This window comes from Myotis davidii, unplaced genomic scaffold (assembly GCF_000327345.1).
Source record: "Myotis davidii unplaced genomic scaffold, ASM32734v1 scaffold1395, whole genome shotgun sequence".
Lineage (NCBI taxonomy): Eukaryota > Metazoa > Chordata > Mammalia > Chiroptera > Vespertilionidae > Myotis > Myotis davidii.
The window spans coordinates 53,765-59,000 of NW_006288604.1; positions in this window are offsets into that span (position 1 = coordinate 53,765).

Below are 5,236 nucleotides of genomic sequence, written 5' to 3' on the forward strand. Positions count from 1 at the left end.
TACTGAACATGTTTATAAGGTTATATTTTTAAGACTGACATAAAAATAGAACCATGTTCACAAATTTCAGATAAGCTATACGCAAGCCACTGAATTTTAAGAATTAAGTTCTACAGTGGGGAGAATTAACTTTGGAAGTAGATAGATCTCATTTTAAATCTTGGCTCTGCCACTTACTAACTTTACGAGTGTGAAAAAATATAAATGATGGAGTTCTGCATATCAAATGAGATCATATATAAGTCACCTAGTACAAAGCATGAACTACTGTTAGGAGCTTAACAAAATATAACTTTCACAGGCATCATTATCAACATTCTCATTATCTGGGTTGTACATTAATTAGCGCTAGTTCACAGGCCATACTTGCCAGCTGGACCCACAGGCCAGGTAGGTCTTAGAAATGTGGGGGTTCAGAAATAAGACATAGTTGAGCTGCTTGACTCAAAGAAGGACTAGGGCAGTTGTGGCTTCAGAAGTCCATTTGTGAAGTTACTGAAACCAGGGTAGTGGTCATAAATAGTGAGTACAATGGCATATTGGCATTTTCCCACAGACAGGAGTAACCATGAGTTATAGGGCCATCTGCCTAGAGACGCTTTGTATATTTCTAACGATGATGATTTTTAGTTCCAACAGAGACACACCATTTTTTCTACCTACCTCTCTCTCAGTTTTAACTTGTTCTTTTGAAAAATATGAATAATTCAGTTCTACTTACATCATGGACTTAATCAGCTAACACATATAAAGCATTCTGACCACATAATGTTACATAGAGAGTACATAATATTATTAGAAGGCAAAATGTAATTAACTTGATTGGTATTTTCCCAGGAAGTACGCTCCGCCCCGCCCCTCCACGCCTCCAGCCCTCTGTGCTCCTGGGGCTGGGAGGGCTTGGCTGCCAGGTCCCCGCTCCCCCCTCCCTCCAGAGGGCCGAGGGTCAGCGCTGGAGGCCAGCACCTCCGCGGTGGGGGTGGAAAGGGCAGGTGTCTCACGTCCTTTGAACTGTTAAGGTTGACCTCAGGGTGTTTGGAAACTTGACTGTAGTTTCCTAAATCTGTACCTGCGCACAGATCTTTATTTTCAGAAAATAAATGGACATAAAGGAAAGAGAACGTGTATAGGAGAGACTCAGTCTGTCTGTGTTGGGCGGAAAGAACCCAGGACCCACAGGAACCTGGGTCAGGTCCAGCGCCGTTACTGGCCGGCCGTGACCCTGACCCAGACCTGAGCAGGACTCAGAGGGCGAGGTCCTGGATTTGGATGAAACCTGACCAAATGGCCGGAAAAGCTGCTGTTTTTCTGTAACCAAGGCAACAGGAAACCACGGGCTCACAAGACAAGTGGATCAGCCCAGGGAATGCCAAACGCGGAAGAGAAAATATTTCCAAAATTCCATTATTTCCAAAAGCTGGACATAGAACTAGAAATATCTGCCAGCGTGCAATGCCTACCTTCTCTCTTGTGTTCAAGCCAGCTCCTGAGGGGCAGGCCTCTCCCGGCTGTGGCTGCTGCTCCTCCTGGTTGTTTCTGAAAGCATCTGAGAGCCTGTGGGCACCAAAGGTAGTGACTCAGCAGGTGCAGCAGCAGAATAAACAGAACCAGGTTTGGCTCACTCAGGGAAGCACCCCCACCCCCCCCCCCCCCCCCCCCCCCCACCGACGACAAACAGCAGCAGGTTTGTGCCACAGGGGCCTTGCGACCTTAGTCCCTGTAAGGTCAAACCCCATAGTCAGGGATGAAGTACAAGAAGCCCAGTCTCCTGAGATCCAAACTAGCCACCTCCACTCATTGGAGCTCATGGGAAAGATGGCTGTGGTCCTTCAGGTCAAGGAAAGGAGATGTAGATACGGGTGGGCAAGCATAGCTTTACAGTTGTTCATGTGGAAAAGAATACAACTAAATTGTAGCGCGCCAAAACTGGTTTGGCTCAGTGGATAGAGCGTCGGCCTGCGGACTGAAAGGTCCCAGGTTCAATTCCGGTCAAGGGCATGTACCTGGGTTGCGGGCACATCCCCAGTGGGAGATGTGCAGGAGGTAGCTGATCGATGTTTCTCTCTCATCAATGTTTCTAACTTTCTATCTCTCTCCCTTCCTCTCTGTAAAAAAAAAAAAAAAAATCAAAAAAATATATATAAAAAAAAATCGTAGCGCAAGAGTGCACTCACAACTGTAAAAAGACATGTTTGTTAAATTCTCTATGTCAGGGGCTATATTTTCCACATATCTCCACAGTGGGAGACACCATTGTAGCCCATACTAGTTATTGGAAGATCAGCATTTTCTTCAGCCTCCTAAACCTGTTTTAATGCAAACCTATTTCCTCTTACTGATTGCCATAAAGTTTTGGAAAAACAGATCAATATCTCTTTATAAATACCATCTTCATAACAATGAGAAAGTGTTTCACTTGATAACTGCCTTCCAAGTTTCCTCTCTGTTCCGGCCTCACCTTCACTCACCAGGTTTTCATTCTCTTTCCTATCACCATTCTACGGCAGCTTGGAACTTCAGAAAACAAGAAAGTGAGTAGAGCCTTCCTGGTTCAATGGGCGCTGAGTCAAGGTTCCTGGAGCCAACAGGCCATGTTGCTGGGTGTGAGGCCTCAGGTGCTTGGGCTGATAGGGGTAGGCGGGGAAATGCTGGCCTAGTCCAGGCGGGAGCAAGGCCGGACACAAGATTCCTCAGAAATGTTATAGGGAAGCTAGTCACATGACCAAGTGATACAATTGTTCTCCTTAACCAGAGCCCAGAGCCCTTAACCTTGAGCTTAATACTTCAAATGCTGACGTTTTAACCCAAAGGAAAGAAAACACTGATGTCAACCTGCAGGCAGGTGTTTATGACTTATAATTATAAAGTTTTAGGGGCTTTGTGCCAACGTTTATCTTCAATGAATGTGGTTTCACATAATCTACTGGCATTTCATGTGCTACCTGGACTTGTTCTGAGAGGGCAGGTGAGATTTATGGAACCTGCAGAAACAGGATGATCTTGTCCATGGCTGCGCCAAGACACGAAGGGCTACTGGGAAAGACAGTGATTGACGTGTGGTACAGTGGGTATCTAAGAGTGTCACACGCGAGGGACATCACTTCACCCCCGAATCAAAGGGACGAGGAAGTTCCCAAAACCGGTTCCTAAAAACTGGATACTAATTAAACAGGAAGGCAAGTAATAAATTACCTGTGCAAAGATATACTTTTAGAGGAAATTGCAAAGTTTAATAATTTATTTTGTACTTTAAGAGGATGTTTATTGATTTTGAGATAGTTTTTTTCTCAAAGACCTAGACAATGATGGGGCATGGAGCATGAATGTGTTTGACCAGGTTCTGGCCCACACAGCAGGTTCTGATGATGACCCAGCTCTGGTGGGAAAGCCAGGAGGTCTGGGGTCAAAGCCTGGCTCTGTCACCTGCCAGTCATTGGCCCAATGATATTGCATTGGGACCGAGAGTTACCTCAGTGTCTCGTGGGGAGTGTGAGGGAGCATGTGAGAGTCTCATACAGCCCTTTCCTGCCTGGGATGACTCCTTTCCTTCCCCCAATAGCCTCTGCTCAGCTGAGGCCTGGAGGGTGTGGGCACCTTTTCCAGGGCCTCCGTCCACAATATGCTTCTCTTCTGCAGTAGCTTCAGGGAAGCCTGTCGGAAATTTGTTAAACGAACCCATTTAATATTCCAGGTGAGCAGACGGGTACTAGTTTTCATCCTCAAAACTCCATTTTTTAGGGTCCGGAAATGCCCTCAGGGGTCGGTGACGGGGCACCTGCTTCCACGGGTTGTGAAAGAGCCACGTCAGTTATTAGAACTGTATCCCAGTCTACAGTCAGATGAGGACAGAGTGATGCCCATGGAGCCTTCTCCATCCACCACCTTAACTTCCAGGAAAACAAGTGTGCACTGGGGGCAAGATGCACCTGCGGCATACTCCCACAGTCTCACCATTCCCACCCTTCCGCTGTTCCCACACCTTCCCAGTGACTCCCATTTCCTTGGGTCAAGGGCAGGTGATCCTCTTACCCCTTCAGTCTCACAGGTCATGGACTCACCTTGGCCAACAGACCGTCAGCAGACAGGAGATGAGACTGAGCCCTATGTGTGCCACCCCCTCTTTGCTCTGCCGGCCCTTTTCCCCAAGGACCGCAGAGTGTGGATGGCAGCTTTATTTTTTTAATGTTCCCATTATAATTCTAATGTGAATAGAAAGATAGAATATATGCATGCATCCTATTTTCTTTCTATTAACATAGATCCAGAGAGGTTATATATCGCCTGTATATGTATATGAAGATTATGAATAAATATAATGTCTGTAAGCACATAGAAACTCCACAAGGCTGGTGGGGACTTCCAGGGACAAGCCCCCAGCAATGCCACTGAGTTCACAGTTTATATTACAAACACCAGGAAATACGGACACACAGCTGTGTCAGTCTCCGATTGCTGTGACAAACTTCCACAAATGTGACTTAGCGCAAATGGATCACCTTAGTTCTGGAGGTCAGAGATCTACAATGAGTCTCCAGGACTGTGTTCCTCCAGAAGGCTCTTGGGAGAATCTCCTGGGGAGTCTTTCCCCTTGTCTAAAGGTTACCCATTCCCCTTGGCTACGGGTCCTTCCTCTCTCACCAAAACCACAGAACAGCATCTTCTCTCTCCTCTGACCCTTTCTTTTCTTTTCTTTTTTAAATATATTTTATTGATTTTTCACAGAGAGGAAGGGAGAGGGACAGAGAGTCAGAAACATCAATCAGCTGCCTCCTGCACACCCCCCACTGGGGATGTGCCCGCAACCAAGGCACATGCCCCCGACCAGAATCAAACCTGGGACTCTTCAGTCCACAGGCAGCCACTCAATCCACCGAGCCAAACCGGCCAGGGCATGACCCTTTCTTCTGAAGTAAAAAATTAGGTCATTATGTCTATTCCTTTATCTTCGCCTTTGAAGAAATCATTTAACTTCTTGGGATTTTGATTCTGTCTTCAGAACAGATATAAACCACTGAATGCCTACCTTACAGAGACACATGGAAGCGTATTGCAAAATATAAAGAGCATATAAAATATGCTCTTCAAATACAAAGAGGTATTGATCAGAGTGGTAGAAGGCACGCCAAGCACTGAGGAACTAAAGTTCAACTTGAAGTTATGACTTGAGGCAAGAAAGATTGCTCAGCGAGGAGGCAGAGGAAAATGTTCCCGTTGAGCCTTGAGGGCTTGGATGCTC